Source organism: Camelus dromedarius, unplaced genomic scaffold, assembly GCF_036321535.1.
Source record: "Camelus dromedarius isolate mCamDro1 unplaced genomic scaffold, mCamDro1.pat HAP1_SCAFFOLD_117, whole genome shotgun sequence".
Classification (NCBI taxonomy): Eukaryota; Metazoa; Chordata; class Mammalia; order Artiodactyla; family Camelidae; genus Camelus; species Camelus dromedarius.
Window position 1 is genome coordinate 1,107,913 of NW_026989731.1, and position 10,977 is coordinate 1,118,889.

General features: G+C 43.0%; 1 long non-coding RNA gene across 1 annotated transcript in view; it reads left to right on the plus strand.

The window, feature by feature from the left end:
* The window catches only part of LOC135320492 (uncharacterized), a 49,020-nt gene extending 39,275 nt beyond the window's left edge, over positions 1-9,745 (plus strand). The window contains exons 5-6 of the long non-coding RNA XR_010379641.1: positions 3,877-4,000; positions 9,611-9,745. This is a non-coding gene — a long non-coding RNA (uncharacterized LOC135320492). The remainder of the gene's footprint in view (positions 1-3,876; positions 4,001-9,610) is intronic.
* Positions 9,746-10,977: the final 1,232 nt, after the last annotated feature.

Sequence of the window (10,977 nt, forward strand, 5' to 3'; positions counted from 1 at the left end):
TCATGCTATTTAAATATGTCTAAAGGAACATAATGAAATGAATTTTACCATATCTCACCTGCCTCCACCCCCCAATCCCATGTGGGTTTGTTGAGTAGGATTCTGGGAGCAAATGAAGAAGGACAGTGATGCCGTGATCCAGGCTCTCTCTGGGGTCTCCCCAGCACTTGGATCGGCACTTGGTATAAAGTAGGTCTCAGTCCGAGCCAGCTGAGTGAGTGAGTGACTCACAGGCATCGAATGAGTAACATCAGTGAATTAACAGCATTCTTTGTAGGACTCAGAGAATAAGCTGAGTGCCCTATGGCCTTCCCAGCCTCACGTACTATTTTGATGTTGGGGTCATTTCTGGGAATGTTATTCTGTACTTGACAAAAGTCTAGTACAATTCCAGGGTTAAGTAACTTTCCCTAGGGAAATTTTATGATAAAATATTAAGAAAAATGGTTAAATGCCCAACATGACATAGCACTGTCCTTTGGTGTTTAGATAATGTATGGCTGTAATTTTCTTACTTTATATGCTTTCTACATTTTCCACCGTGTGTACGCACTACTATATAGTAAGAAAATGCAAATATTTAAAAGAGAAAATCTCTCTTCTCCAGATATGATTTGGTTAGAGGATGAGTCAGATAGATATATTAAGAGAATCTTAAATACATGTGTCCATAATTCACTCTTTAAATCCAGGAACAGGAAACTCAGGAATGAAATAGATTAAGAGAATCAAAGATACTTGTATTCAAGATTAGCAAGTAGGAGTGTCCTCAAAAGAAAAGGTGATTATCTATAATTCAGGGATTAAATGTGATAATGAACGTACAAAGACAACATGAAGTAGAAAATGCCACGTGGGAAGCACTGAGTAAAGGGCAATTTACCATGATTATGCCAATATGTGTGGTCAATTCCCAAGCAAATTATTGTGTAACCACTGCTAGAGGGAGAAAGCTTCCAGCCTTGGCTGGAGAGTGGGGAGGATCCAGTGTCTGTATTTTTTAAAATGTCTACAGGTGTTTCTCATGTGCAAATTGGTATCCCTGCATGAGAACCATAAACCAACAGAAGACCCAAAAGACCGAGGACAATGATGGGTTGCCGACAGCCCAAGCTTTTCTGCCACAGAAGAGTGGTTCCAGTCAGGAAGACTGAGCAAGAGGCTCAGAGTCTTAGCTAAGGACAAGCAAGTCGGGACTTCTAATACGACCTAATGTCATCGACGGGGGAGGGCAGTTCAGCACAAGAAGGGAGCACCAGGTGAGTTAACATGGAAGTTACATCCTGGATCCAAACCGTGATGGATTTGGGTCCCGGAGGGTTAAAGCCCTGCTTCCGTTGGGCATGGACCGCATTCCACAAGAGGCTGAGACAGGAATTATGAGGCAGAGAAAAATTCCCCCAGGAGACTCCCGAGTCTGGGTGCCTGGAAGGGTGATGGACGAGCACGGTCCCAGCTCCACCCGCACCGCAGGGCTCCGAGTGGCTGTGGAACTGTGCGCTCCCGGCCGGACCTCAGACCTGACTGCAGTGCTCCGGGCTGCGGCCTGGGGAGCGGAGTGAGGAGCAGGCTGTCCCCGTCATTCTCGTAGGTGCTGCAGTGACCCCCACCCCGGTGGCCACGGCGTTCCCAAGCCAAGGGTCTAAGTGACTTCAACCTTATTTACAGGTGACCACAGCTGGTTAGCCTGTGCTGCTCAAAAAGAAGATCCCATATGGGGTTTTGATGTGTTAGGGGGTTTGCTAATACCTGGCCTGCTTTGAATCGTTTCATCTTGACAGCAGCCTGGGCAGTCGAAGTTTCACTTCCCAATTTTATTTCAACATTTTTTGTTGAAAGTATAGTTGGTGTAAAATATTGTGTTAATTCTTGGTATACAGCATAGTGATTCACATATACATACATATATATATATATATATTCCTTGTCATATACTTTTCCACTATAGGCTATTAAAAGTTATTGAATGTAGTTCCCTGTGCTATACAGTAGGATCTTGTTTGAAACAAAAATTACTAAACAAAGTAACAAAGGAAGCAGACTAAACCTATCCATGTATACGGCACAGTTGAGTTTATCTCAGGATTTAAATGTGGTTTTGAACTCCAGGATCTCTTTATCAACTTATCATATGTAAAGTGCCTGTGGAACACTTCTCAGAAAAATGTTTAAAAATCATAAGATTTAGAGAATAAAGAAGGAAGATAATTATACTGAAAAGCAGGTATCAAAATATAGAAATGGGCATTTTGTGATACAGTAATATCTGAATTATTGGAAGGACGTGTTGAATAAGAGGATCCAGTGGTGGGTCTACTGACCGCAACATTCTGCCACAGCAGTGAGTGTAAATCAACTTCTGAGATCTGCAACAATTGCATTTTGAATGTAAATAAAGTTAAATAACAAATAAGCCATGAAGTGTGGATTCAGATTCAGGGGTATCTCGAGTCCATATCCCCACCCCTTCACAGAGCTCCCTGCTCTTCCCCTAATGTCATTGAAAGAATTGGGGAAAGTTTGTGAAGCGAAGGGCATGTTCCATTGCAAAGAAATCTCGTAGCAACCCTGGGAGCATGGCCAGGGAAAGGTTAACGCTGAGATCAGAGGCAGTGGGAAACCTAGCAGGGGAAGCTCTTTACAAGTCACATCATATACTCTGTGTGTGTCCACGTGTGTGTGCATACAGACGTGTGGGCATGTATGATGTATACACCTGCCTTTCGTGTGAAGACGCCTCACTGTCCAAATTTGAAATCCATCCATACGTGCAGTGCAGTCAGCCGAAGCTCCGCCAGATGCTAAGTTGTCTGTTGTTGCTCTGTCTCTTCTGCTGAACTCCACGAGTAAACCACGCGCCAGCTGTTGCTTTCAGGAACAACAGCTCTGTAGTCTACAGGTCCATGCCTTGTTTCACTGCCAACTCCGAATTCCTTTCAGGACAAATTGCCATTTGAAAAAGGGGGAAGCATTCAGTTGTCCCACAAGCCTCTGAGTGAGGAAAAAATTTAACCTTAGAGACAGCTCTGTGGGACAACATCCAGAAGGGTGCAGAGCACTGGGCTGCGAGTCGAGGCTGTTTCTTTCAAGCTCTGCACTGAATTTGAGGTGGCATGTCACTTCTTTGGCCCTTGATTTGTTCAGCTGAAATTAGGGTCTTAGACCTGTTCGATCCAACGTTAGAGTATCACTTTTCTGATCAGTGATCCTCCATGGTTCCACAATTCCTTCAGAGGGAAAAATGCCCACATCCTCACGGCAGCCTCTAAGGCTCCACCCCCCAAAACCACCACTTATTTCCTATTCACTCTGGCCCACACCAGCCTCCATGCTGTCTGTCCAGCGTGAGGGACCTCAAGGCCTGTGATCACTGTTCCTTCTGCCCACCCCTTTGCCTCCGTCTTTGCCTTATTCAAAGGTCACTTGCCCCATCCACACTCCTCCCTACCACACATTCCTCGCCCTCCTTTATTTTCCTCTGCAGCACTTATCACCAGCTCACCGACCCTGTATTTCTTTCTTTTACTTATTTTCTCTGACAATTTACAAACTGGAAATGCCATGGTGGATAATAGCAGAGAAATGGGGGAAAAAACAAATGAGGGTAGGTATCTTCTAAAAGCTAAAGTGCCCACCTGAAAAGGAGGTAGGAGATAAAGTAGTAGTAGTCGTTACAATTTTGGTAAACACAAGGTACGTAGTCAGGACTAGTTTTCACAATACTTGAGTGTAGGTAGGCAGCAATAAAAAGAAATTTATCCTGAAAACAAGAAATTAAATTCTTGGGAAGATGATGTGTTCAGCTTGAAATGTCAGTAATACTTTTATGACCTTGGTCTGATAATATCTTGCTTTATAATTTGATCTGTTTGACAGCTGGGTCATGAATCTAATGATGCCACAGTTTCGGGAGCAGAACAGACCACCCCACGATGGGAATGGGACAACCATCTGTATCCCACGGGCAAACTGGGATTATTTTATGAATACCCTGAAATGAGTAAGTCATCAGTGGGGATTTCTGTGCTGTCGGTTATACTAGAATATGCTTTGGGTCTCAGAAGCATCGGTTACCGAGCCAAACAAAGACCTAGCATACCGAAACGGATCCCGCTTTTCTCAATTAGATGCAATTATGCAGTCAGGCTTTCAAATAGGTTGCCTGTGTATATCTTTGTCAATATTTATGTTGTACAATGCTGAAGGTTTACTGCCAAGGAATGAAACGGAATACTCATTCAGGTAATTCTCCATCATTGATTCTCAGATCCTTCTGGTCATGTCATCTAAGGATGAACTCAGAACCGTTACTAGATGTGACTCAGCACGGGCTGCAGCCCGTGTGGCACAGCTGTTGGCTGATATCCTTCTAAACAGAGTCATGTGAGCCCGCCAGCCTGTGCAGAAAGCCCGCAAGAGCATCCTGCCTCATGGCAGCAAGGGTCACAGGGTCACCCCTTCCACACCTCACACCTGCCTTTGACATTTTTCCTATTTCTTCTGGCCGATGGTTTCAGCCTGGTTCCTTGAGTCACCTCATGGCACATCACTGGCTTGAATTCAGGATGAATTTGCTGATCTGGAGTATTGGTAGAACACAGATCCCCTCCTTCTCCAATGTCTTTGTCCATTTCTGTAAATTTGCTTGGCCTTTGTTTCTCTTTGTTTGAACTTGGTTTTGAGCTCTCGGTTGCCTTTAAATTGTTGCATCTCAAAATAGATTTCCATAGGAAACTTCATCTTTTCTATTATGCATGGCGCACTTTTATCTACTAGAAGGCTGATGATGTTCACGTTTTGTATCTGAGACCTTTGAGCTCACCACTGCCTTGAATTACTTCTTTTTTTTTAAGCTTAGGAGACAGGAAAGTATTTTTGTCAATAGGCTTTGCATTTATGCATGCCGGTTCATGTCTGCAAGACACCCCATTGGGCTTCCTGTTTATAAGTCTACAGAAAGAGGGAGTTTTCTTTTTCCTAAATTACATGCTATATATATAATAATTGCTTTTAAAATATATAATATACATAGAAACGCATCTGATTCCCTCGGTGAATGAAAGGTCATTTTGTGTCATCTTCAGTCAGCTATGCTTTGTGGCCTGGTGTCTGATTTGAGTTTCATCTTTGCTTTTGTTGTGCTTAGTGACCAGGTTCGATTAAGGGTGCAGCTCCTGTCCCTGGTGTAGAAATTATGTTCGTTTTTTCTGCTTATTTTCAAAAGGACTTTAATCCAATGACCTGTTATTCCAAAATGAGTCATAATTGTAAATATTTCTTATTGGGGCTATTATCAGCATTAATAATAACAACAACATTCTGAGGGCAGCATATCATTTGGTATTTTAACACACACGAAAAATGCCTTGGAAAATAGTTATTGTTCTAGTTAAGTCAAATAAAGGTCATTGAAAGGAAAAGTTGCACGCTTTTGGGAGAAATGGATAGGACTTTTAGAACTTTATAGTCTCAATAAAATACTAATTAAATAATTCAGCCTAACTCTACCCTACATAACAGGATGGAGTAACAGCTATTGTAGAGAGATTGTTCAGATTTATTCGTTTTCCTATTCTCTAAATAATCCCTAACGAATTAGAAATTTCAATCAATTTTTGAGAGTAGGCAGTCTGTTATTCTGTATTCAACGCTGGAGTGAAACTTATTTTGTGTTCTTTTCGTTCATGGGAGATAGGATTTCCAAGTGCTTTTTGAATTATTTTTGTTCCTCTCAAATAAAGTGCCTTTGGTGGTGATCTCCTGACCTCAGTTTCCTCCTCCCAGTTTTCCCCATGATCATTAATGACACCACACCTGCCTTTTTAGTTAGGCCTCTTAGCTGCTGAAGGGGAACAGCTTCTGACAGATGACCCTGGAGCCCTCCACCCTTGCTTCTTTAGGCCTCGCACCCTGCCACCATCCCTAGTCTCCTTCGCCAGAAGTATCTTTCTCTGCTTTTCTGCCTGGAAGGGCTCTTGCCAAGCCTTGCCAGCAAACCCTCAACTTTTTAGAGATTTTCTGCTCTCCTTTCTAAGCATGAATTGCAGTTGATTCTTGTCTTGATGGTGTGTGATCATGTCTGTGTCCATTGCGCTCCCCGGCTGGACTGATCCTGTCGGAGGCAATAGTCAGGCTTTTCATCTTCCCGTGCATGTCTGAAGCACCACAGCCTGGACCCTGGTTCTCATACGTGTTTAAGTGACTTGAGCTTGGAGTTTCAATGCACTCACATACAACTGTTAGATGAGTTGGCGGTAACATTGCCCCCAAGGCCCCCACAAGGTTCTATAGGGCATATGTTTTTTTCTGAGTGAAATTTCTCTTTTATTTGTTCTAGTGATTTCCCCACTGTCCTTTGAGATTATTGGAGTAACCCTGAGTTATTAACCACAATAGCTCACCCCCAGAAGCAAAAGATCCTGCTGTTTGAGAACTCAGACACGGGACATAAGAGAAATAATCTATCAGTCTTAAAATCTGGAAGCCATAAGATACCGTTTTGTACTTAGAGCACCCAAAGCACAAACACCAGTCTCTCAAGAACTTGGCGCTGCCTTCCCAGAGGGCGGGTGCCGTAAGTGAAATGCAGTGAGTGATGAAGTGAGAGCTCTTCGTCTCTGGTACTGCCTTTTCCACCCTTGCTGTGTTAACTTGATCTTCCCTTCATATATTATGTTCTCCATTTAATTTACTGCAGTTAATATCAGTTGTTCTTCAACATCTCCTTGCACCCGCCCCCTCCATTCCCTCTCTCTCCAGTGCTCTCCCACCCACGCCTCTCCTGCGCTCTCCAGGACCTGGCCTTTCTCCCCCACGCCCTCACCTCTGTTCTGTCTGCCCACCACCTGCACTGACATTTCCTTAACTCCACAGAATGAACTTTCCAAAATGGCAGCTGAGTAACTGGGGGGGATTGTAGACCTCTCATCTCTTTACTGATTCATTCATTTATCTATCCAACAAACACTGAGCACCTGCTATGCCAAACACTGTATCAACTGCTGAGGAGACCAAGACAGGTAAGACTTGGTGTCTGCACTCCGCAGGGCAGGCGAGACTTGGCGAGTAGCTGATGGATTCCTAAGCAGGTGAACACACATTGGACTTCATAGAGCTGGGAATATTTGAACTGAATTTTGAAAGGTGAAAGGAAGTTAGCTCTCTAATGTGTGGTAGAGGGAGTGGACACTTCATGCAGAGAGGTAGAGACATATAAGAGTACACGGCATGAAGCGGCTTGGCCAGACTGAAGAACAACAAGTAGGGTTAGAACAAAGTATCCACAGGTGGGAATATCAGGTGCACAAGGCCACTGTCACGATGGGTCTTGTGTGATTAGACTTGAATGTATCCTTAAAGAAACAGGGCTATATTGGAATATATGTAAGCAAGAGAATTGCATAATGATTATGTTAAAGTAGATCTGGTTATAGTGGCAGCAGAATGGATAATAACATTTTTGGGGGGAGGCCCATATTTTGGGGGGAAAAGATATTTCGGGGGCCACCCCAGGTAATCCAGACAAGTGGCACACCCCTGCAGAGAGGCCCTGGGCAGAGGGAGAGAGTCGTGGGCGGCAGAAGTGGTGACTGCTGCAGAGGGGACTACAGGGCCGGGGCGGCGGGCTGCAGAGCTGCTGAGGTGACTTTCCAGTGACCCATCTGGAGAGTGGATCTGCAGTGGGAGTGTTAGGGGAGGAGATGTTTTCGAGGAGATGGTTCTGTGTGTGGCATTTTGATTGCAAAGTGTCTATGGGACATCTGAGGAGTGATGCCCGTTGTTAAGCTGGATTCAACAGTCAGGAGCTCAGAGGAGCTGTGGGTGAGGCCGTGGGGGCGATTCATTCCTGCCAAGTGGAGGATTGAGGACGAGGCCCTGGGGAAAATGGCCATGTACATGGCACATGGGAGAAGATAAATCCACCAAGAGAAAGAAGAATAGCAGAGCTGTTGGGAGAAACTAGTTGAGGCAACACAGAGAAGGCTGTAACCTGGCTTAAGAGGGATTTGAACACTGACTAAAAGGAGCATAGTGAGAAAGGGGGGGGTGTGTGGGGCAATAAAGCAAGAGCTAAAGCCCACCTTTAATTGCCAAGCCTGGGGAAAAGGAGGAGGAGGACTATACTTAGGTAGACTTTAAAAAACAGATCTGTGTGTATCTGTGTGTGTGCATATGTGCACACACACTTTTCTGTCTGGGCTTTTTAAGTTTATTTAATAAAACAAAAATTAAGGGGGGAAAACATCCCCCTGAGAGGAAAATATTTGTCCACGGCAAAAGCTAACTGGTAATCAAATAAACACGAGCTGAAAATGCTGACTAGTTTGAAACACGCAGCCACCGGCAGTACAACTCCTGTCTCAGTGCTGCGATGAGGGCCGTGGGGGATGCAGGGCTCTGAGCCATGAGGAGTCTTCAGCGCAGGTACTTCTCCAAGAAACTGGACTTTAAAGGGAAGAAGAAAGTGTAGAACATATCAGAGAGCAATACAGGGCCATGAGAGAGGGTTGGGCGAGGGTTCGTTTTGTTTTACAGTGGGCGTTTCTGGCCTTGCTGAGTTGCTAGGCCTTTGCTCTTTTTGGTCTTTGTTCCAAAAGCTTTTTAGAAAGTTCTTCTCGCTTGAAAATCTGAACAGATTTAATCATGTTGGGTTATTTCTGGTGTTTTATTTTTTAATTAAAAAATTATCTGGAATTTATTTTAATGTCATAAATGAGGACAGTCTACCAGGCCTTCCAATGATTTAGCTAATTACTGCAGAACTTGAATCCACTGATTTGAAGTGTCAGTTTTATAATATTACTAAAATCTCATAAATATCCACGTCTATTCTTGAAATGTAATGTATTTCATTCATACTCTCAGTGCACTATTTCTATACTGTTTCCATGAACATAGATTAATACCTCCTAGAGTTGGTCCTGTTTTATCCTTTTCCAGAATATCCCTAATACTACAAATTCAAACATCCCTCCTCATTACTTTATTTGTATATATAGGTATATTTCTGGAATACATTTAGGATCACCTTTCAGATTTTTTTCTTAAATCCATTTGGGAATATTAACTAAATTTGCATTCAGATACTAAATTTATTTTGGAGAAAAAATGTTCTATGTCCCCCAAATTTGAGTCTGCCCACTGAAGAGGGTGGTGCATTCTACTGTTCATTCAATCATCTTTTTTTTTCTTTTTTTAAATCATTTATCAGAATCTTCTTAATATTTTTCATTAATTTATTTCTGAATAGTCTGTGCCTGCTTTGTCATTATAAAATGATATCTTTTCTGGGTTTTGATCTGGGTTGATTGCTAATAAACTCTTAATTTCTGGCTTCTCTTGAATAAGAAGGAGATCTGACACTGTGAGGCCCTATTTCCAATATGGTGATGGTGAGCATTGCGTTTCCTTAGGATGTCCACTTGCCAATTTGCCAGTGGCTGCACCCACTCCAAGCATTTCTGCTACTTACCTGCCCCCGTAGGCAGATGAGCTCATGTAGGGTTAGGTGGGTTATGGACACAGATACTGACATCAATGCTGCCACGCTGCTGACCCTGTGGCGTCACTAACTCTGGTTCTTTCTCTCTGACCTCCCTGAATATGACAGCTCCTTTTGGGCTGTGGACCTACTGCATCTTTCCAGCACTGTCGGCTTTTCTGCAACACACGCCTGCCTCTCAGGTCAGAAGCAAATGTCAGCTCCTCCTACCCATCCACCCCATTCACGGTCTTGCCGTTCCTGGCCAGAGTTGTCCCTACCCCTTGACTGAGCAGTAACAATAAAGGGACTATAAATTTGCCTCTCATCCACTGTCTTAGTTACATACCTGTGCTAGTTTACTTTAAAGGTCTGCCAGTTAGGAGGGGAGGGTCTAAAAGTCTTTTAGATCTCTGACCTTATCATTTCTAACCACTCCCCCACCCTATGGAACAGCTTACCACAGATCTCTGCTGCCCTATCTGTAGCATTGCCCTGTAAATTACACACAGAGAGAAAAGAACTTCTAAGCCACCACCATAACTTTGACTTCCTGTGACCACACAGACCATAGAAATATCAAGATAAAAATTCCTGAAGAAGAATATTTTGCTTAGGAAGACACTTTAATTGCATACCTTTCTGTGACTTGTAATAACTTCATAGACCCTCTGAATGTGCTGCACTCACTTTCCCAGACTCAAGGGAGCTTGCTCACTTGCCTATATTCAGGGTATTTCCTCCAACATTCTCTATGCATAGCTTTCCCAAAGATACATTTCTTATTTCTATTTAAATTGTTAGATACATCCACAATATTCTTTTTTAATCCTCAAATACAAATCATCTTCCAAGATTGTATTATTTCAACACTGAGAGTGAATAATATGCTTCAAGATTCCCAAGTTTATTATGAGCAAATAATTATGGTTGGTTGAAGATTTTTAAGTATGTTATTCCTACTAAGGGTATATATGTGAAAGAAACAGGTTGTAATGAGTCTTCTTCCCAGAGATTTTATATTTGCCTTTTGTTTGGATTCTTTCACTGTTGAACATTATTATTACCATGAACTTCTTTTCTCTTTGGGATTTAGTTCACCATTTTCCCCTCTCTCTTTACAGGAGTAAAAGAATTTATGTTGTCATTCCATCCATCCACCACTCCATGTTTTGTGTCCATTCCTTCAACAGGTATTCAGTTTGGGTTCACCACAGTATATGTGGCCTCTTTCCAGTGGCCCCTCTGTTGGCTCTGGAGAACAATATATTGGAAATCAGAGTGGGTACGTGGAACCTTGACTACCCAGTATAGATGCATTGTGCCAGAAAAAGCCCAGAACATCGCAGCATGGCAGCCCACCATGCAAGGAACAGCAATTCTGGCTTTGGTGGACCAATGTGAATAAAAAGGCTTCATTGGGTGAAGACTTAGAAAAGTCCAAAAATGCATTGGCGTTGTTTCCTAAGGAATCTAGTGTTGGGTACTGTTTAATA